The 24111-nt window shown below is 44.3% G+C and overlaps 1 protein-coding gene across 5 annotated transcripts in view; it reads right to left on the reverse strand.

Moving 5' to 3' along the window:
• The window catches only part of LOC126350130 (kinase D-interacting substrate of 220 kDa), a 372816-nt gene that overhangs the window by 190191 nt on the left and 158514 nt on the right, over nucleotides 1–24111 (reverse strand). The window contains exon 1 of one of the 5 annotated variants that reach the window (XM_050002493.1): nucleotides 5045–5119. The exons of the other annotated variants lie outside the window; for them this stretch is intronic. The gene's annotated coding sequence lies outside the window, so the exon portion shown is untranslated. Of the gene's footprint in view, nucleotides 1–5044; nucleotides 5120–24111 lie in introns of those variants that run through there. 5 annotated transcript variants of the gene reach the window in all.

The following is a 24111-nucleotide window of genomic DNA, read 5'->3' on the forward strand; positions in this document are numbered from 1 at the left end:
GTGCAACAGGTCCTTTAATTCCGTTGTGTGTGTTTTGTACTGATCAAGGCAATGACATAAAAGCGGTCAATGAAGGGAAGAGACAGGGATGTTTTCTCCCAGCATTCCAACACGACAGAGAACGAAGTACTCTCTGTCAAGAACAGACTAGTAGTTTTTGGATTAGATACCTAGATTTACGTAGATGAGAGGTGTGCTAGAGCGATTATCCCAGTGGCCTTGTCTAAATCAGCAATAATCTCATCGGAACACTGCTAGCACAGTTAACTGCAGCAAAACTCAACTATTCTCCACGTGTGCAGCGGCATTTCGATGGCACATTAGAAGAAATCGATAACAGGACCTGCCGGCCATTGTATGGGCGGGGTGAAAGAAAAAATTATTGCGACGAGAAAACCCAAGTCCTGGAATATACTAACTGAATTTCCGTACTAAACTTCACGCGAGTGGAAGACTGAAACAAACTGACAAGAAAAATACGTCAAAATGTTGCGGCAGACTGCACAGCACAGAGGGAAGCACAAAGAAGACTAAACACTAACAAAGAAGTCTTCAACAACAGTGTAGTTAACTTCACAGCCGCTCAGACACGTTCCCCCAAGAATGTAGTAACATGCACTTCGTATGCTTGGCAAGGCCATTTCGCGTGTCACGGAGACCGGTTAAGGGCTTAATTTACAACCACCCACAACGCGGTCAACTTTCGCAGACGACCGTTGGTGTTCCACACAGCAAGAATCGTGTGCGGGTTATTTACAGATTGCCGCTTCGCAGCATGGGTGGACCTCCCGTTAACGAGCGCTGCAGGAAGTCTTACAACCATTCGGACGCCGTTAAGGCGACGAGCAGACAGTCCTGACGGGAAACGGCGCATAAACACCAGGCGACACACAATTAGTGGACCGCTGTTTCTCTCAGGGCATTCTTGAAGTAAAGCGCATGTTGGCAGGTGATCAGTCTGCATGTTCTCTCACCGTTGTTACCCCATCTGTCGCTTTATCACAACACACGAAACACACTGCGTGCGCCTACAGTCGAATCTGCTTCACCTCCGAAAAAGAAGCAGTTCCAAGCCGTTCCCGAATGAGAAAGTAAGAACCTTAAAAGGCACACCATCGAAAGAAACACGACTTAAAGTTTATAACAATGCAGCGGTTTGAACGCTATGATTCTGATTTATCTTATACCACATACAAAACTAATGAGAAAAACATTAATATAGCCAAAATAAGATATGTTCAAAAATGGTTCAAATGGCTCTGAGCACTATGGGACTAAACTGCTGTGGTCAGCAGTCCCCTAGAACTTAGAACTACTTAAACCTAACTAACCTAAGGACATCACACACATCCATGCCCGAGGCAGGATTCGAACCTGCGACCGTAGCAGTCGCACGGTTCCGGACTGCGCGCCTAGAACCGCGAGACCACCGCGGCCGGCTAAGATTTGTTAGCAAAGTCAAAAGGAGCATCCTCTTAGATTATACCGCAAACAACGATTGACGTGAAGAGCTAAATGATAAACAGTAATGCAAAATATATCATAATGTTGCTTACAACTTGGGTCCGGAGAACTCTGGAAGCCTAATCCTAAGTGTCAGATGGCCGTCATTGTATGTTCTAACAGTGGATGAATTGTGGGCAGACTACAAAACCAAACACTTTTGGTACATATCTCGGTTGGTCTGGTATGGAACTTATTTTGAAAACTGGCAGTGTTTTAAGTGGTTGTGGGAATATCGAGGAGAACCGCTGTAAGGATTCAACGTCGAACTGTAGGTCGCACAATAACTGCCTAGGTGATCGCTTCTCAAACTGGTGTCAGGAAAATTCGTACGATTCCGACTAGTCATTTAAAGTAAAGCATAATATTCAAAACATCTTTCGGACTGATGGTAAAATTATTTCTATTTCAAATTGCTATTACGCATGTTCTGAACCCGGTGTATCGAATTTCTGATTACTTCGTATACAAAATTAGGTCATTCTCCGTAATGATTCATCGTGTACCGATGTCGCCAATATTCTAACAGCTCTTAATGGCTACGAAAGAAATAAGAAATATACTGAGAACACAACAGATACAGTAGTGTCAATGTGGTTAGTACATACTACTGATCTAGAATATGCACTGTGAATGTGGAGATACAATAGAGGCATGTCATGACAGTGTGAAGAAACTATTTTGTGTAGCTGCAAGGAAACACAAATTACCACCTTTAATTCTGGCGACGCTTTACAGACTGATTACGATTACGATGATGCGACTTGACAATTCACTGTGGCTACAAATTGTCTCCCCCAGCCCAGCCCCATCGATATCGTCGGGGAAATATTAAGAAATTACCTAGAAAGGAAAGATGATTTTCCGTAAAGCACCACATTCCATTAGCTCTTTTAATTTGTAGATTACCGATCCTGGATTCATATTCGTTACAATTACGTACATAAAAATCAGTATTACCTGTACATTTCTTTGCATTGCCATTTGGGTACCGTACCAATTCGACTCTTCTGGAGATAAGACTATTCGCTTCATAGCGCTGCGTTACCAGTGTAAACACTGGTTCACACTAGCCAGTAATTAGTCACGCAGCACGTGTTTTAGTAGCTCTATCTGTCGGCTAAACGGCAAGCACACATTCACATTTGATTTAGTTGGAAGTCAAGTTTTGCATGTTGGCGACTGTGCACCGCAACATTATTCGGAGAGCGAGGACTATCCACGCTACATATCTTTGCAGCATTGGTTGGTTCAAATGGCTCTGAGCATTATGGGACTTAACATCTGAGGTCATCAGTCGCCTAGAACTTAGAACTACTTTAACCTAATCAACCTAAGGACAACACACACATCCATGCCCGAGGCAGGATTCGAACCTGCGACCGTAGCAGTCGCGCGGTTCCGGACTGAGTGCCTAGAACCGCTCGGCCATCATGACCGGCGCAGCACTGGTTATCCTCGAAGAAGTGGAAGAAATAAATGTTATAGAAGAGAAAGTGAGTATGAAAATGGATTGGTCGGAAAGATTTGCATCGAGCATCCAAAGAGCATCTGAAAAAATTCGCAACTGGAGACCTAAAAGAATTGAGAATGTCGGATAGTTGCTTCAGTTTTGTATTAGAAAAAGCGCATGGTAAAACCCAGCGTACTTTATACAACTAAGAAGAGATCCTAATTGCTCATTCTAGTACAACGTTCAGAATCTACAAACAAATATTGACATGCTGCTTTTAATTTTGCGGCAGAATCGCGTCCAAAAGGTATAAAAGGGCGGTGCATTGGCAGAACCGTCATTTGCTGTTAGGTGATTTACGTCAAACGGTTTTCGACGTGACTTTGGCCGCACGACGGGAATTAACAGACTTGGAACGCGCAATGGTAGGAAGACCTAGGCGCATGGGACATTCCATTTCGGAATTCTTTAGGGAATTCAATATTCGGTACCACAGTGCGGCGAAATTTGGCGTTAATGGACTATGGCAGCAGATGGCGGACGCGAGTGCCTTTACTAAAAGCACGAAATGGCCTGCAGTGCCTCTCCTGAGCACGTGACCATATCGGTTGGAAAAAAAATGGTTCAAATGGTTCTGAGCACTATGGGACTTAACAGCTGAGGTCATCAGTCCCCTAGACTTAGAACTACTTAAACCTAAATAACCTAAGGACATTACACACATCCATACCCGAGGCAGAATTCGAACCTGCGACCGAAGCGGTCACGCGGTTCCAGACTGAAGCGTATAGAACCGCTCGGCCACAACGGCCGGCTATCGGTTGGACCTCAGACTACTGAAAAACCGTGGCCTGTTCCCAACAGTTCCGATTTCAACCGTTTTAGAGCTGACGGTAGTGTACGAGAGTGGCGCGGACTCCACGAAATCATGGACACAAGTCAGCAAGGCACTGTGTCCTCTGGTCCACTTACTGGAAATTGTTATGTTCGGCTACGTGGAGGCCATTTGCAGCCTTCCTGGAATTAATGTTCCCAATCACCGATGAAATTTTTATGGATGACAATGTGCCATGTTAACAGGCAACAAATGCTTGCGATTGGTTTGAAGAACATTGTGAAACAATTCGAGACAATGATTTGGCCACCCAGATCTCCCGACATTTATGGGGCATAATCGGGAGGTCAGTCCGTGCACAAAATCATGCAGTAGCAGCAGCTCCGCAATTATGGACGGCTATAGAGACAGCAAGGGTCAGTATTTTTTGGACTTTTTGAGTCTGTGCCACGTCGAGTTACTGCACCAGACTAGGCAAAATGAGACCCGACACGATATTAGGAGGTATCCCATGACTTGCGTCACCTGTATACATTCCTATAATATGTGCGCTCGTGTGTGAAATTAACACGCGGAAAGATCTGAAACAGAAACTGCGATGTGTAAGCAACTGCCGGTAACATCAGGAATGAAGTAGGTATACGGTGGCAGCGATCTTTTCGCATCTGACAAACCACGGGATTTTAGCCAATGCGCAAGCCACGCGCAGACCTTCCACAGAGCACACACCCTTCCTGTTCAGGCAGACAACGGCGCCTGCGAACAAGTGGGCCGCGCCGCGGTGCGTGAGTGCGTGAGCGCCTGTGTGCGTGCAACAAGTGCGTGCGACGGACGCGTATCGATTGTGCACCGGCGGCCCGCTTGGCGGGGGCCGCGCTTTGTCCGGCTGGCGATGTGGCGGGGGGGGGGGGGAGGGGGGGGAGAGGTGAATATTCATGGGCGCACGCGCGAGCCAACGTGAGCACGGCCGCGGCATAAGCGACCTCTGCCGCCCGGCGCCCCTCTTTCACCCGGAAACTTTTAATTACCGCGCGCAGCGGGCCACGCCGGACGCCAACACAAAAGAAGGAGCCAGCCGCCAGACATCGCCGCCGCGCTGCTGACACTGACCTCAAAGAGCTGACGCGACTGCTAAAAAAAAAATAAAACACTCGGTGGCTGACCACTGCTGCCAACGCTCGCTCAGAAACAGGTCCGGAACATCGATAGCTACCTAAGTTGCGTAATGTGTGTGCGCATGCGCAATAACTTGCCGGTGATGGTGGTGTGTGGGACGAGCTCCATGTAGCGCAGCGCGCCGCACGTCCGCTCGGGCCGCTGTCTGGCAGGCTTCTGGTTTAGTAGGCGACTCGTCCGAGAGGGGCAGCACGCAGAGGCGCGGCGCGCATGCACGCTGGCCGCCCGGCGCCGCGCCGGCGCTCTGTGCGCCTCAATGCGTCGCCAGCCGTCCTGTCGCATCGCGCAGTCTCGCAATCCCTTCTGCCCGTACTTACTCGCTACTCGCACCGCAACATTTAATTTAGCTTCTGCATTCGTGGCGAAATATGAATACTACGTGTATTTTATGTTTCTTTACCAAAAGCAAATTACAACGTGAATTTACTACGTAGCCGTTTCGCTATTGTTCCCAAATATCTGGCCCTATGGTCTAGCGGTAAAGCGCGTAATCGAATGTAGTTCGGGCTACGAAGTTTTGCACTCTACCCTTAATCTAGCCTTCATCTCTCAATCATTTGAGGACCTGAAGGGTGAGCGTTTGCGAATCCTCAGTTTGACAGCGATGTGACTTTCAGGATGTTTTACCGTCGTCGTCTGTGCTGGAAAGGAATGGAGGGTGCAATCTACTTCCGTTGTAGCTTGCCTACATCACGCCTCTCCCCACTTCCACCATCCCTCCGGCAAAAATTATGAAGTGATCATAAACGCAGTTTCAAAGTGTCAGATCGACTACGTTTTTAATAATAATGCTCATATTTTCCTTGTGTCTTTGTTCCTCAGCGACATGGTTATATATGGATTTGGCATATTTGGGGGCGGCCGGGTCTACATCAACATCCACACTCCGCAAGCCACCTGACGGTGTGTGGCGGAGGGTACCCTGAGTACCTCTATCGGTTCTCCCTTCTATTCCAGTCTCGTATCGTTCGTGGAAAGAAGGATTGTTGGTATGCTTCTGTGTGGGCTCTAATCTCTCTGATTTAATCCTCATGGTCTCTTCGCGAGATATACGTAGGAGGGAGCAATATACTGCTTGACTCCTCGGCGATAGTGGTGGTTGTTGTTATGGTCTTCAGTCCTGAGACTGGTTCTCGAATCTTTAACAGAAGTCCGTACCGAGCTACTGCGAGTCTCTCCTGCAGAGTTTTCCACTGGAGTTTATATATCATCTCCGTAACGCTCTCGCGATTACTAAATGATCCTGTAACGAAGCGCGCTGCTCTCCGTTGGATCTTCTCTAACTCTTCTATCAACCCTATATGGTGCGGATCCCACAGTGCTGAGCAGTATTCAAGCAGTGGGCGAACAAGCGTGCTGTAACCCACTTCCTTTGTTTTCGGACTGCATTTCCTTAGGATTCTTCCAGTGAATCTCAGTCTGGCATCTGCGTTACCGACGATCAACTTTATATGATCATTCCATTTTAAATCACTCCTAATGCGTACTCCCACATAATTTATGGAATTAACTGCTTCCAGTTGCTGACCTGCTATAGTGTAGCTCAATGATAAGGGATCTTTCTTTCTATGTATTCGCAGCACATTACACTTGTCTACATTGAGATTCAACTGCCATTCCCTACCCCATGCGTCAATTCGCTGCAGATCCTCATGCATTTCAGTACAATTTTCCATTGATACAACCTCTCGATATACCACAGCATCATCCGCAAAAAGCCTCAGTGTGTTACTGAGGCTGGACTTCGATACCAGATCGATATTCAACCGGTCGGATGAGGGAAACCAACTGAAACATCCAAGTTAGTCGACACACTGACCATCGAAATTAATCCACATCACAATGAGCCAACTCGCTTCAAAAGCGAAAAGTCACTATAAAATCCTACAAAACCATGTCCTTTTTAGTTTCTTTGGGAATCCGATGTCGGGATATAATTTGGCGGATCAAGAATTATGAACTTCGCGGAATCGGGCAAAACTCCGGGTATGAAGTATTTTGAGGTCGCTGGAAACGAAATTAGGAAGTCGGAATTACCGTGTAGAAATATTTTACTCGATATTTTACATTTTTCAACTAAAATAATAAATCGAATGCACACCTGTTGTTTGTAGTCATTAGTTCAAGCTGGTACCGTCGTTCATCCGTCAGGATGAAAACTGTATCTGAACTTTTTGGAGAGACGGCGTATTACAGAAATCAGTCCGATTGTGTAGCAACTGCGCATGCGCTAACCGTGGTTCCACCAATGGTTTCCGCGCAGTGCTATTGCTAGCTGGAAGCAGCGGATGGCCCTTTCGCTGCGCTCTCACAGGGTCGCCAGTCTGCAGAATGACAGAATTTCCTTTCCTTTACTGCTCCTCTCGCTACACTCATTCCGTGTTTCTGAAAGGCGCTTCTGACGTCTCGTTCTACAGAGCCGCGAACTAAGGCGTCACGAATGCAGCGTCCTTCCCTCGCACAGCCCTCATTAGCGAATGCAGAAATGCAGTGTCCTCTGCACACCAAAAGGAGAGAAGAAAAAAAAAAAAAAAAACTAGCATGGATGTTGGTCAGCACGCGTCTTCCGTAGCAAAATTATAAGGCTTAGACGTAACCAGAAAATGTGCTGTCCTCGAAATGCAACTAAATGCAGTTGTACCATTGAGGGGATATCACTTCTATTCAGAATAAAGCCAAGCAATGATAAATATACGAAGGTGAGTCAAATGAAAACATTAAATTTCTAATAAAAATCGAAGTTTCGCGCAGTTATCCAGTAAGTTGGTAAGCGTGCTACAAACAGCGTGCAGAATGGCCTGTAGGTGGCAGCATAGTGCAGATGCACACATACCGTCGCAGTATCAGTATAAAGATGGTCGACCCACTTGCGACTTACACCAGCGATCTGTTATTCCGTTTCTGCGCAGTGAAGGTGTGAAACCTATTGAAATTCATTGACGAATGAAGGTGCAGTACGGTGATGCATGTTTGTCAAAGCAGCAAGTCTACGAATGGAGTAGGAAGTTCGCAAATGGTGTGACTTCAGTGGAAGATGCTCCTCGTCCAGGTCAGGCACAACGAGTTGTGACTCCACAAAACACTGCAACAGTTGAAGCCACAGCGAAGGAAAACTGCCGAGTGACACTGAATAACATTGCACCATGTTTACAGATTAATCGTGGGTCAGAATACCACATAGTGAAACTGGAACACATCATGCACGCACAAAGTGTCTGCAAGATGGGTGTCACGGCAGCTGACTCCTGAAATGAGAGAACGACGTTTTGATGCTTGTGGAGAAGTTCTTCGGCGCTTTGAACGAGAAGGTGATGGCTTCCTTACAAGAATCTTTACTGAGGACGAAACCTGGGTTCACTTCCACCAACCGGAAACGAAGAGAGCGAGCAAGGAATGGCGCCATTCCTCATCACAAAAAGCAAAAAGTTTCGTACAGAACCATCAGCAGGGAAGGTTATGCTGACTCGCTTCTGGGACGAAAAACGCGTATTTTGGAGCATTACATGCCTAGAGTGACCATAGTCACCAGTGTATCATACACAGATCTCCGAAAAAATCATCTGCGGCCTGCAATCAAATCCAAGCGACGTTTATTGCCGTCAGCAGGTGTCCTTTTGCAACATGATAATGCAAGCCCCCACACTGCCCGTACAGCAGTTGCAGCAATCACAGACCTGCATTTTGAGTGTCTTCCTCGTCCACCACACTCACCAGACGTTGCCCCCACGTGATTTCCAAATGTTTGGACCAGTCAAAGAAGCAATGGGAGGAAAGACGTTCCGTTCTGATGAAGAGGTACGATACGCAGTGCACGAGTGGTTGCGCGGACGACCAAAAGGATTTTTTGCTAAAGGAATTTATACACTTTGTAAGCTCTGGAGGACTTGCATTGAACGTGGGGGAGATTATGATGAAAAGTGATACAGCTTTGTATCACTTCTGCACAATAAATAATATTTAAAAAATATTTAAGGTTTTCATTTGACTCACCCTCGTATTTCACTTGTCTCATATGTCTTACACACAAGGTGGAGCAGTTTTGTGATGGCTGGCTCTCCAATGGGTATTAACAGTTCTGACGGAATGCCGTCTAGTCCAGGAACTTTATATCGTCTTAGGTATTTCCGTGCTCTGTCAAATTATTCTCACAATACATGTCTTCCGTCTCATATTCGTCCTCTTCCATTTCCGCAATATTGCCTTCAAGTTCAGTTCCCACGTACAATGTCCCTGTCTCCTCCTCTCACTTTCTTGCTTTCCCTTCTTTGCTTAGTACTGGTTTTCTAACTGGGCCCTTAATATTCATACGGCTGCTTCTCTTTTATTCAAACGTCTCTCTTATTTTCCTGTTGGCGTTATCTGACTTTCCTCTGGTTACATCTGTTTCTATATCTTACATTAAACCCATTTTGTACTTTCTGTTAGTCTCAAGTTTTTGACATCTGTATTCCTGTCACCTGGCAGTGAACAAAAGCACGGTGAGTCGTTGGGCGAGGCGTCTGTCATCGCGCACGCTGTCCAATTTCCCGCGTGCCAACCGACCGTCGGGAAATTCAACGTGTTCGTCGACATAAAAATGCAAAATGAAAACGCAAGGCCTCATATAAGTCTGCGGAACCAAGGGGAGCTCACGAAAGTTCATGTACTTCTTCAGCCACCCTAATGTCCGCGTCTCGCAACTTCCGACTTCCACCTGCTTGGGCCAGTGAAGGATGCACTCCGCGGGAAGCAGTATGTGGACGATGGGGAGGTTACTGATGCAGCAAGACCTTGGCTCAGACTCCCACCAGTCGAATGGAATCATGTGGACACGGTTTTGTACCATTGTGCTGCATACTTAATGAAAGTCCCTCGTTCATGGCAGCGAAAACAGATTGTGGAACTGGAAATAACCATTTCCAGAACTTATTTGGAATGACCAACCAGAAATCTGTTTACAAATCCGGTTTTGCTAGCGTTTAAGAGGCCCGGGGACAGTACTGTCAGATGCCAACTACCTTAAACCACAGTGTAGCCAACCTCGGAGGGACGATACAAACGAGCCCTAGTTAGAGGCTGGACCCCCGTCCTTGTGGGAGGCGGTGTTCCCACGGCGCGGCGCGGCGCGCGCCCTGGAGCCTCGTTCGAGTCCCGGCGTGACTTGCCCCGCGTCGTCGTTTTGCTGGCTGTGCTTTCGCCAAGGACGGGCGCGCCAGCTCCGGCAACGGCCACAAAGGGTACACAGCCGCCGGCTCACTCACCACCGACCGTCCCGCCAAAGCCTCGCTCCAATTTCCCTCGTCGGCGCTTCATTCTTCGCAGAAACTCAGGCCCGGCCAAAGGCAGAACCTAGCGTTGCGAGATATGCCAAATATTAACAATGACGAGATAATTTGCATAGAATAGTTCGAGAACACTGCGTCTGTTTTCGTAAATATCTCTGGAAGAAAAGACTGCAACCAGTCACACTTTTTGAATCAATGATTTATCTCACCGTAATCAGATTCAGGCCTGGGCCAGTCATTAGATGACAGCGAGAATTTATCGAACAAATGATGTTTCTCCTGTGAAATAGCAGAATATTCAAGACTTTATTGTTTATAGAAGCTTTTAGGTTACATACAATGTCTTTACATGATTTGTTTTATATATCACTGTATTGGCGTCCGCTTAATTGATATTTGGCGAACTGAGTATGAGTTATACTAAAGCATCAGCTAGAGATTTTGTTGGCTGTACAAAACAGCAACATGGCGCCGTAAGAGACTACTTCTACAGTTAAGACGAATGCTATTTTAAAGAGTCTTGTTTTCAGACTAGTCAGTGATGCCACCATTTTAAAAGTTAAATTATTTCCACCAACATGTAGAACAAAGACAGGAATCGGCAATAATATTCATCGTAGGTATAGAAGCAATCCGTTACTGTTCCATTTTTTGTACGGTGCAACCAATCAAATCAATAACTGGAGTCAGAAGTAATCAAGCGCGTCCGCCATCTCGTTTTTAGCTCACGGTCAGCATACGTGTTCATGCTGACCCCTATGCAGTAATGAATAAAGTAAAACATTTTCTTAAGAAAGTAAAATGTAAATGCTTTGTCTATAAAATAAAAGCTTTTATGTAATTTACAAAATAATGAATATTCTGTTATGTTATCAGATAAAAATGTGAAAATGATATGAGAAAACCTGGGAATAAATCATACATCAAAAATTGTGACTGGTCGCGGTTTTTTCTTCAGACATACTGATGTGATAATTGTGTTGAGCACCTGAAGATGTGTCTTCGTTTCTCGAACTCCATAGTGCACATAAAGAAAATCAAAAACTCGATTTGTGGCTAATGATCTACCTAACCATCAGTTCAAGGCCTGTTTCCGGGTGACAGTGTTGTTTACTAAAGTAAGGGCATCACTTGTGAGTGTCCTAAGACGTACGGTGTCTTGTTATGAAAATCAAGTGAAACGATGGGTGAGGCTGATACTGGTTGCCGGCATAGACTTACAAAGCACCTTGGGAGGCGCATCTGCTTAACGTCTTCAGTCATCTAGTCCACCACCAACAGCTCCACATATTTTCACTCAGTGAGACACTGCCATAAAAGATGTCGATCACGAACTCGAACTTCATGTGTCCATCTCTTCTCCCATTCCCGAACAAATAATATCACTGAACATTTCTTTGGCAAGAAAATTCGTTGAAGCTACCTCCGTGTCCTTTACGGTGGCTTAGTTCTTTCCCCATTATTTTAATCAACACTTGTGTTTCGTTTCTAATGACAAAGTATTCAACGAAACATTAAAATCTAGCTATCGTTTCCTGAACCGCATTCGTAATTTATGCACTATACTCCACACCACAGAATGATGAATCAAAGGAGCTGAGTGTCTCAAATTACGTTTTACAAATGTCACTAACTTTTTTATCAAACTTTTTTTTATTTACCTGTGTGGTAGTCGTTAAAAATGTAAGCAGTGCTAACCATTTCCTCTTACACTTCAAGGCAACAAAATAGACTACTGTGTTAGCTAGATTTTCTAATTCCTCCTTTTTTCTCCCAGTGGTGTGTCTGAAGAAAAACCAGGATCGAATAGCGTCCGATGATTATAGAGTATCTAATAAGTTGTATTATATGGAGAAAATAAGTAACCGAAATGCTCTCTGGCTCAGTTGTACACGTAAGTCACTATAATTACCTTACCGAAGATTTGTTAATTTCCAAAGTCTTCCAATGATATCTCAATAGTAAGGTCGTCAGTCATCGATATACTCTAGTTTTCTAAACCTCTTATTCTTTTCTGTTTGTTATTAGTTTCCTTGGTGTCTGCCAATGTCCGGCGCAGAGGCGCCATCTGGCTATACTGGCGCTGCGACGCGGCAGCTCCCTCAACTGCGTCTTCCCGCAGACTTTTGAAAGTGTCTTCAAAAGTCCACTTGTGTCCCGACTATTCAGTCCGGGTTTCGATCCGCGAGTATCTCTGGAAGAGCACGACGCTTGAGAATGCGCCGGCTTAGCTAGAAACAGGCAGCGCTTTACGACGCAGTAAAGAAGAGGGCGTAAAACAAAGGAAGTCACTTAGATAAGATATCGCTGCAAGACGGCAGGGGGGGGCAGAGGCAGAATAGAACACAGAACTATGCAAATACGTCGAAGCATTACTTTGCATACCTGAACAGCACCCATGGTTAAGTATCAGCACCCAGTAATAAAGATCTGCTCTTTCGATATCATGAAATAATACGGCTTCTTTACCGAAGCAAAGATACTCATTTTAAATTAGGCAATAGGGGAAACTACGGCGTAATCTTAAAAAAAATTCACGAGAAAATGTTTCTTTCGGTAGCTAACAGTGTAGCACGAGTGAAATATCGGAAATGAGGCTTAGATTTAAAAAAATAGTGAAAAAAACTTATCTAGGGTCATCATTTCATATTAACAGACGGTTGAAGCAGGCAGTCTACGACGCAGTAATCTAACGACAGAAGTCAATCCTTCGAAGCTCACGTATTACAGTCTGACTTGCTCTCTTCTGATACGTGTTAAAAATAAGCACTAAATGTTCGTCGACCTACAATTTGAACACGCCGCACAGATTCACTGCAATCTGTAGTTGAAAGTGCGAGAGATGAGCCTTCTGCTACAGGATAACAGAGTAGACCTGTGTTATATCTCACGCAAACCACAATTCGTCTCAATTATCTCAGGAAAGTGCAGTATATTACAGCAGGAATGTATGGTAGCACATTTATTCATTACGCTGCACACACTGTACATTTAGCAGGCAAATTAACACATGGCTTGTTGCCCTATGCAAGCGTCTACAAAATGAACAGAACACGCGTCGCCGACGCACATAAATTGTCAGTCTCCGAAACTTATTGGGAACCGCATACAACTGCACCTACAGCAGACGTTCCAGGACCGCGTCCTGGAAGGTACTTCGTGTTTGTTTCCTGACAGGCTTGCAGGAGTTTCATGTTTTCAGTAGCTCACTGTTTATTTCCTCCTTTTTGCGAATTATCTGAAAGACTCAAATACAACTTACCAGTTACAGAATAACATGCTCTGCTCATTACAGTAATGTAACATTAATTTGCTACAATGTTGGTTTCCATAACCACTTACAATACTAGAATTGTTAACATTCTGGAACCTTCGACTGCCTTGCTTTTAAAAATACTCATTCTGTAGTCCTGTAGCTTACATTGTCATTTATTCCGTATGTCTCAAGAATGATGCGTAAGTGTCATATTAGAAGTACAGTCTTGTTCCCAATAATGTGCCCTTACTTTATTTCGTTGCCTCGGATGATACAAAGTCTGCGCTTCGATTCTCACGAGGAGAATATGGCAAGGGCCATAAACAGATTTCCCAAAAACATCGCTTACTGGAAGATGGGTCAAAATAACCGAACACTTGTCTTTACTTAACCGATGACACTCGACCGTTTCTGCAGAAACTACGGTCAAAGTTATCGAGGCATTTTCCAGGTACTGTATGTGCCTTTTACTGCACGATGTTCTCAGATGTACTGGTGGCACAGTGGTCAGCGTTGCGGCTTCTTAATTTTGCGATCTGTATTCGAAACCCGATTATGATCTTTATTTTTGTTTCTCATTTATATATCCATGTCTGGAGAAGATTACTACACGAATGGCTTCCAGTGGATATTGATATAACGTTGTCCTTAATCGTCTACTATTTGCGTGACACTTTTTTTTTAAAAAAAAAGAATGGAAACATTATTTGAAATCGTTTTCAGACACACAAACATTATACAATACACGTGTGACACTGTGAAACACAATTGTAATTTTACAATTAATATTACGCCCTAGTATCATCTAATTTAATAAGGAACATTCGTGTAGTGGTATTTATTGACTTAATTGTGAAGAAAAACAAAAATTAAATTAAATAGCAGCGCGAGATTAGCCGGCGGTCTAGGGCGCTGCAGTCATGGACTGTGCGGCTGGTCCCGGCGGAGGTTCGAGTCCTCCCTCGCGCATGGGTGTGTGTGTTTGTCCTTAGGATAATTTAGATTAAGTAGTGTGTAAGCTTAGCGACTGATGACCTTAGTAGTGAAGTCCCAAAATATTTCAAAATAAATAAATAAATAAATAAAATAATCGTGTTCGTACACCGGGCGCAAAATTAAGAGGCCGCGATGCTAACTACTGGAACGGCCATTTTGTCTGAGGATCCCGCACGGTGAAAGGCACGTTAAGTGCCTCAAAAACTTTGACAGTCGTTTCTTCAGAAATGGTCGACTACCTACGGATAAGCCGAGATACGTGTTCGCTCTGCTTTGTGACCCTCCCTCCCACTAAGCGAAGTTCCTGGAACATTGGTTGACAGCACCTGCCGTGTCCTCGTCGTCATTCGGGTCTAGGATTTCTCCGTGGCGCTTACTGTCACTTTTACTTCTCGAAAACTATGCCGGGAACGACTTGCAGGGGTGAAGCGCTACTACGCGTTTCTTACAACCGTAGTTGCAATTTCTTTATAAAGCTTAAACAATCTTCAATATGGTCAATACGGTGTGCGATGTTACATAATTAACATTAGTTTTCACGAAGATCCTAAGGAAGTTGAAAAATGACACTGTTGATGCAGTCGCTGAAATGTTGTTGACGGTGGAAAGCCATCATCCCTGTTACATTATTTTTTTGCGGGGGGGGGGGGGGGGGGGGAGGAGGGCGATTGAATCTCAAATTTTCTGTCTACTGAACATCTGGAAATAGAAGCACAGAGATCAATTTATGAACAACATGTATTCTTATTCATACCATTAACAAAAATTAAGCAGCTGCGCTTTCGTTCAGTCCTAGTAGCTATTCGTTCTGTATTTCTTAAATGGAGAACATACATTTTTTATGTCGGCAGGCTGGCATAGAGAGACAGGCCGCACTGCTACGTGGCAGATGGCTGACCAGCGGACAGTGAAATATTACCATGCTCTTCATTTCGGGGAAAAAATCATTCCACTCTGGAAGTTGGAACACAACTGTGAGCAACGGTAGTTTGGCACGTGGAATCGTGTAAGTATTTATGGGTAGTACCATGTATTAAATCAGTATTAGGAAAGGCGAATGGGGAGAAAGATTTGTTGGTAGAGTTCTGGGAAATTGCAATGTTTCTGTTACGTAAATCTCAAACAAGACTCCACTCGATCAATTCTGGAGTATTGTCTCAGTTTTTGCGTGTATCAAGTTGCCATGAGAATAGGCATCGAATGAGGTCAGAGACGTAATGCTGCGATCGTTAACAGGTCAGTATAGTCCATACGGAAGGGTGAACATACGCCTGGCGAACTTAAAACGGAATTCTTGGAAGAAAGAAATCAGACCCTCGCAGAACCCTACAGGTATATCAGAAGACTGTGCGACCATTATGGTGCCAAAGACGCAAGGATAGAGGCCTATAGACAGCCATTACGCCGACAACCGCTTAATACGTATATGGAGTAGGAAACAAAATCGATAATATCGGTACAACACACTCTCTGCCACGCACTGCTGACAAGGTTTTCCTTGTAAGGCTACTGTGGAGAAGAGGGTTCAAAACTCAAATGTAACTCTTCTAAGAAACTTCTAGCTGTCCCGAAACTTAATACTGAGTGAGCGTGCAAAGCGTTTACGAAGTGTCACAGTGTAAATACCTTGGAAGAAGACCCGGAGTAAAACTGACCTTTTTCAATGTGTAACCACTGTACAATGTAGGTGAGAATATGATTACGTCGGAAAACAGTCTTCTCCTCGAGAGGCAATAAGTGTTCGACATTTCTCGTTTGAGAATGTGACTAAACCTCTGAAATCAATAGCAGGGATGTCCAATGGAAGACGTACATTTACTGAGGGTATTACGATAGAGAATACTGCATCTGTTAAGAAAAACGCCCTCAGGATCTTACAGTGCCAGATTCTACAGTAGTACTAAAATGTTTTGAGGTGCTTTTCGTGTGGCGTTGACGAAAATAGATCAAATTAACTCTGAGCATCATCGCTAGGTTCGTAACAGCTTGGTACAACCCATTCGAAGAGTATACAACAAATGTACATGGAACTGATATGGCAACAGTTCGCAGAAACGCGACCTTGTTCTCGCGAAAGCATCTACAGATGTCACGTGCTCGGGTAAACGGAGGCAACAACTATAATGGTTCCATCGTAAGTTTCGTGAAAGAGTGATGAAGGTAAGACAAAATATTTTAAGACGCGGTCGGAGGCTTGAATAAATTTTCCACCGCTCCATCCACGAATAAAACAGACGGCGTACAAGAAAGGTATAAGGTACTCTCTGGCCATCTGTTCGGTGGTTCCTACTTATACATCCTTGCTGTGAAAACCAGTATGAAGTGAATGGCAGGAGGTACGTCCCATTGTACTACTTAATGAGAAGAACGTTCCATTCACTATTAAGAGCGGCAAGAATTATTGTTGTTTAAATGCCTGTGTGTGTGTGTGTGTGTGTGTGTGTGCGCGCGCTGTAATCAATCTGATCTTGTCCTCACGATCCCTATGTGGACGATAAGTAGGTAGTAGTTATACATTCCTAGGCTCATCATTTAAAGCCTCTTCTTGAAAGTTGGTAAGCAGATTTCCTCGGGATAGTATGTCTGTATTCAAGAATCTGCCAGTTGGGTTTCTTCAGCATCTCTGTGAAACAACATAAACAAACCAGTGGGCATTCGTGCTGCCGTTCTCTGTATACGTTGAATATCGCCCGCTAATCCTATTTTGCAATGACTTCCATGGTACTAGAGGGAGCTGCAGAGGGTAAAAACAGTAGAGAAGATAGAATTTGTAATACATTCAGCAAGTAACCGAGGACGTAGGTTGCAAGTGATCCTCCGAAATGAAGCAGTTGGGACGAATGCGGAATTCGTGGCGGGCCGCATAAAATCAGTCAGAAGACTGATAACTAAAATTAATCGTATTATGTGCGGTTTCCACAACTGAGCAACATTCTAGGACGAGTCGCACAGCAGAGTTTGTACCAGATCTCCTTTGTAGATTGATTGCATTTCCCCAGTATTCTACCAATGAACGGAAGTCTGTCGCGTGCCTTACCTACGACTGAAGCAATTCCATTTCATATACTTACAAACTGTTAAACTCGTGATGTTGCAAGAGTTGACTAATTTCAATTGTAACTCACTGATTCTTTAGTTCAAAAATGGTTCAAAAGGCTCTGAGCACTATGAGACTTAATTGCTGAGGTCATCAGTCCCCTAGAACTCAGAACTACTTAAACCTAACTAACGTAAGGACGTCACACACACCCATGCCCGAGGCAGGACTCGAACCTGCGACCGTAGCGGCTACGCGGTTCCAGACTGGAGCGCAGAACCGCTCGGCCACTCCGGCCGGCGATTGTCTAGTGATACGATAATGTGCTTCTTTTTGTTTTGCCAAGTACAAAATTTTTCAAGCTGGACATTTAAAGCAAATTGCCAATCTTTGCACCACGTTGAAATCTTATCAAAAGCTGACTATTGATAAAGCTTTTCTGAGACATTACGTCGTTATAGAAAACTACATCATCTCCGGATAATCAGAAATCACTATTAATATTGTACGCACGATCATTAATATACAAATGAACAAACAGACCAGGTCCCAACACACTTCCCTGGGGCACGTCAGTACTTACTTCCACTTCTGACGACGACTCTCCACCCAAGATAACAGCTGCGTCCTGCCTACCACAAGGAAGCCTCAATCCATTCACAAACTCCATCTGATAGCCCATACTATCCTACTTTTCATAGTATGGGTAGGTGTGGTACTGAGTCGTATGTTTTTCTGAAATCAAGAAGTACTGCATCCACCTGACTGCCTTGATCCATGGCTTTCAGGATGTAGTGAGAGAGAAATGCGACTTGGATTTGACATGATCGATGTTTTTGGAATCCATGCCGGTTCGGATGGAAGAAGTTACCAGCTCTCAGAAAGTGTTTTACGATACAAAAGAAAACGTCAAGGATAATGGACGATAATTTTGTGGGTCACTTCCGCTGCTCTTCTTGTAGACAGATATGACCCCGTGCTTTACTCTAACCACCGGGCACGTTTTTCTATTCGAAGAAAGTAACGTATATTATGCAAATTAAGTACTGACTCTGACAGAGATTGCACTGCGTCCTAGACCTTTGCTCAATTTTAATGATTTCATCCGTTTCTGGGAAATATATAACGCAGCTGTAAAAGGTTATGTATGATACAGGTTTCGCCTCCGTATTGTAATGTGCTCTTAGGAAAGGCTATTTAAAGTTGGTTTTAAACTTTGGCAGCAGCACAGAAGCAACAGAGAAAAAGAAGCAAATCGTTAGGGGAGGGGGGGGGGCAGTTTCACTGGGCTCGCATGCAGGAAGCCGCGAGATAAGAAGGGCAGCTCCGAGAAATCCTTGCAGCGCAGCCAAGGCGTGCCAGATTTACATAGCTCCGTGATGACAAAAACAAGCATGCCTCCATTCTATTAATGCCGCAGATAAGATAGTGGGTCCTGTTTGTTTTCCTCCAGCCTGTATTCATTGCTGCTGGGAAGAACGACATCCTTAAGATTACTTTAACACAAAAATCCGGTTATGAGCGATATCTTGCGTCTGCTTTCGCACGTTTAGTCTGCTACGATATGGCAGTGCAACGAACGCAATTTTCTCTTCAAGACGAAGTAAATCACACACAGACCTAACAACAACATCTGCCACGGTATCATCTTATCAGTGTGTAATGTACTTCCGCGTCTCAGTTTCCTCTCCAAACCACGGAACACGCTAATATCGCCATTACAAAATAAGCAAGTAAGGCACACATTCTTTCTTCACTTTTATCGAGTATCGAGTGTCGTTCCAAATGCACTTCATGCAGACCTAAACCCTTCCTTCGAGTTGCAGAAAGCGGAACAAGACACAAGCTAAGGATCACACAGGACTTTGCTTAGACCAAGCCGAATGTACGCTGAAAATTATCATGATGGTATTGGTGGTACTGACTGTGCCATAACAGCACTTAACTATGCCGTAATCAGCGCCTTTACTAAAGTATTTTGTGGTGAATGCAATTAAAACATATAAAATCACGCTCCGAATAAGAAACTCCGTAATTTCTAGTTCCCTGTTTTTAAATCACGTTCACAGAGAACAAAAAATAATTAAAACACACATCATTAGCACGTTATATTACCATTATCACGTTATATTACAACACTACATACCATTTGGTTAGAATAATAAAACAGCAAACTTTGTCTTGCTAGACAGCCTGCAAAACCGGATGAGTCAGCCATCGTGAAATACATCAAGGTTGCAATCTCCTATTAAACAACACTGATTATCGTGAGGTAACAGAGAGATCAGCTCAACCGGTAAACCATTTTTTTTCCCCTCGGGACGCACAATAAAGTAAGCCAAAGAAAGCAGTTAGAGGTAAAAGGAAGACTAGACGCATACGTTCGATTGACGACGACCTCTTTAAGCCCGTTTCACACGAGCGACTTTCTCATCAAAATCGACTACACGACGCGAGTGTGTTTATGACGTCAATGATTATTTTTTCTTTTTTTTTTTTGTTATTTCGCCGAGTGCGGAATTCTAAATTTCCGAGTACGCTGCACACTGCGCACGCGCAGAGACAAGGGACTCTGGCGGCGTTTGCCGACATCTTAAGTTTTAACATATTCTGGTCGAGTTCATTCCTATTACAGAAGTGTCTTTTTAATTTATGTTGTTTGCTTTGCTTTCATGGCACATCCTAATAATGTTCCCGTAAAGTAAAAAGTATTTATGTTGTACAGAGAAAAAGCCTGAACTGCGTAAAAAATAAAGAATGTAAACAGATGAACGTGTTTTAATGAAATTTATTTCAACAGTTAAAAAAGTCAGATTTTTGGACGAGAAAAATAATTTTCATTGTTATTTGCCACTAAGCAAGAAAACAATATAAAATGAATAAAGCAAAAAAGCACTATTTACTGCGTTCTACATATTGTCTGATGTGTTTTCAAGTATATGTTGGCTCGAGTAAATACATGTATGAGTTCTGAAATATCTGCTTGGCACTTTTCCTATTTTTTTCAGTTCTCTGAAGTGTAGAGAATTTACCACACAATCGTTGACAAGAACTTACACTATAAATTCTGGTTTGGTCTTTAATAAATTCTATTGTCATTGCTTGTTCCTATATTTTGTTACTGTATTTCGATTTTTTTCGTAAAATGGTCAGTCCCTCATAACCTTACTTTTACCATACAGGTGCCAAACTGCACAGGAGACACCTCTCACAACGCCGCCAATTTTGAACAGACGTTTAAACGAAAATGACTACTCAAAATAGACAAGACTTAGTGCGGGAATAGAACGCCTGCGGCAGTGCAATAGACGCACTTGTCTGGAGTAGTCAACTGAGATAAAGTCGATTGTGTAAAAGGGGCTTTATGGATCACGCACAAGCGAGTACTGAAGCGAACGAAACAACTGTCATTTGCCATTTTGCATTGAAGCAAACTATGGGGAACCTAATCTGCATGGCTAAATGAGGATTACCAAAGCATCCTCACAAATGGAACTACAGTGTCTTAACCACTGTGCCACCTCCCTTAGTAGAAAGAGAGAAGGAAAATGAATATGTTACACGATGACGACTGTGATGTATCGAAGAGTGATGGATGGGGGCAAGGGACGCATCAGTTGCATGTTGATTACTTTTCATTTGCGTATATGACTTTGGTTATGCTTTTGTCTAATTTACTACAAATCATGTACGATTTCATCTGTATTTAATTTTCACATTCTTCCCTAAATCGCTCCACTTCTTGTGACTTCTACAGTTCATCATCTAGCACTCTAAGCTAATGACGTACTCTACTCGAACGAAGTTCTCTGGAGATCTTCTGGAGCAGGACACATACTAATTCTCTGAAGAGAGGCTGCCGACCGTCACGAAAAAAATGTACACAGTAAAATGTATACAGTTTGTTCAACATCAGCTGGTTGAATTCACATCTAATGGCTGCGTTTCTTAAAAATTAGCGACTACACCAGCGAGTAGAGGGACCACACGCACGACAAAACAACGCGCATTGTTAAAACAACAAACTAATAAGGAACACTTAATTCTATGCATTCAGTTTACTGTGACTTTTGAAATTTTCCCGGCGTATTTCTTCTTCCAGTGTTTGCCATTCTGGCAGAATGTTGATGGGATCCGGCTGAAAAACCGAAAGTTACTGGAATTCAGTTTATTACTATTTGCCTGGCCAAAACAGCATGTGCAGGAGAACTTTAGCGGGCCGTTCTGGTTTAAACCACGGATACTGTTGAGGTTTATCAGAGTCCAGAAAGAGTAGCGTACTAATTTGAGTCTCAAGGAAGGTTTGAAACTATGAGTAGTTTTAGTTGGGTAGAAAAGGGGTACCGGGGAAACCGGGTATGGGTTCAATGTAAAGGCCCAAGCTGTAGAAACAGTGTAATTTGCCACCATAGATACGCGATCATCGCATTATGCGGTGGAAATTATGACCGACAACTTTAGCCTTCACGTTTAGCACACAGTCCCAGTCCACAACTTTGAAAAAATCTCCTCACTTTAACATTTTCCACATTTCGTCACTTCGTGCTTTTCTTTATAAAAAAAAAAAAAATTCTGCAAGCTCTATCTGAGATGTCATATTGTTATACTTGTCTTCTGAAGTTCTGTCGAAAACATCGTTCCGTCAACACGTGACCCTGGTAGTCTAGGGGATACAGCACTGGACCCAGGTCCTGGAGCTACCGGCTTCAGTCCTGGATAGGGGCGAGTGGGGGAAGGGAGGCCTGGGAGATTTCCCCAGGAGAGGAAAAAGTGGTTCAGCACAGAACTGAGGTGGTGCGAAAAAACGTATTCCTTTTCCCATAGGGATAGGGAAGAGGGAGGGAGAACAGGAGGGATTATCAGTAGGGGTTCACAAATCAGCACTTGGTGGGTCAAAAACCAGTTAACCTAGCAACGGATTAAAGGGAGGGAAAGAGGGATAATTTTCCACTGAATGTATGCTTGCCGCTGAATGTGTGCAACCAGCACAAAAAATGCACCAGAACTTTCTTTGCCCCCACTACTCTTAAGATGATATTCTCAGCAAACTTAGGAAATGTTTCTATTTAATTATCTATTACCACGATCCAGAGGTTCAAAAATTAATGTTCTGATGCAAAACACCACAAAACCTGTTTAAACAGTTTTTGCAGAGAAAAATGGCTCAAATTATAACTGTACATTCCTTGGATTTTCATCCCTCGTTCCACTCCCTACAGGACGGGGCGGGTCCACTCAGCCTTCTGCCAAATGAGTGCCGGGGCCTGTCCTGTGGGTAAAAGATGGTCCTGGTAATGGGCCCTGACCTCTCCCTTCTAGTGCCGCGGCGAAGGAAGGCTGCACTCTACCTGCAGTGAGGCCGATAGTCCGGTTGCGGCCTTGCGGCACAGATTTTCCACTAAACATAAAACTCTATTTTATATCTTTTTAGAGCAAAGTGATAAGTATCAAACACAAAACAAAAAAAATTGCCGCTTTATATACAGCCCCTGTTTCAATGGCTTTCTCCGTGTATAACACGTTACGGGCGTCCACACGTTTTGGTCTGCTCACGACGTCCTGGCGGCGCTCTCGGGAGGCTCGGGAGAGCAGAGGAATGCCTCCCGGAGCAACACACTGACTGCTGCGAAAAGGGAGGTGTGAGGTTAAGGTCTTCGCCACAGCGCGGCACGAAAATCACTTCGTAACGACTACGGTACATGCAGGTAGTGTACTGTCAGATCGTCAGTGTTGGCAGCTGCCGGACCCAAGTACTCTTTGCCTCGAAATCGACCGACTTTGCCGGCCGGTGTGGCCGAGCGGTTCTAGGCGCTTCAGTCCGGAACCACGCGGCTGCTACGGTCGCAGGTCCGAATCCTGCCTCGAACATGGATGTGTGTGATGTCCTTAGTTGGGTTTAAGTCGTTGTAAGTTCTAGGGGGTAATGCCTGCCATGGCTGTGAGAAGAGTGCAGCGAAACATGCTTCTCAGTTCACTAGGGCATATAGAACAACCCCAGGGGGAGCGCTAACAGTACCAATGGGGCTCGGTCCGCTCGATATGAAGATCAGAGAGCAAGCGACGTGGTACTGGGTTAAAAAGGGATACAGAAAGAAGATAATTGATCTAGTGGGGATTAACGTGGGAAACAAAATGGAAATCAAACGAAGGGGGCAAGAACTCTGGCAAGAACAGTAGGATAATGAAGAAACTGGTCGCAGAACATACGAACTACTGCCCAATGTCAGGGAGAGACTGCAACTAAAATACTTCACACCTTCAAGAGGACTGCTGCACTTTCTCACAGGTCATGGACCCTCCCCGGCATACCAGCGTGTGACTGTGGGACCACGCCAGGCACCGCAGAACACGCGGTGTACGAGTGCCACCTCTTCGACGACGTAGCAGCGCTATTACGCCACCAGCTACCCAACCACGACACTTACCACCTGCTCAGGCATGACGACCATTTTTCAATCCTGGAAAAACCAGCAAACGAGATCTCAATGTCATAAAGGAATTTATTAGGAACAACGATTAAGACTTCATTGCAACCGATCTGACTCCGTGCACTTGGCCCGTTCCGCCGAGGCGTGGACTTGGCCAGCCACC

Source organism: Schistocerca gregaria, chromosome 1, assembly GCF_023897955.1.
Source record: "Schistocerca gregaria isolate iqSchGreg1 chromosome 1, iqSchGreg1.2, whole genome shotgun sequence".
NCBI lineage: Eukaryota > Metazoa > Arthropoda > Insecta > Orthoptera > Acrididae > Schistocerca > Schistocerca gregaria.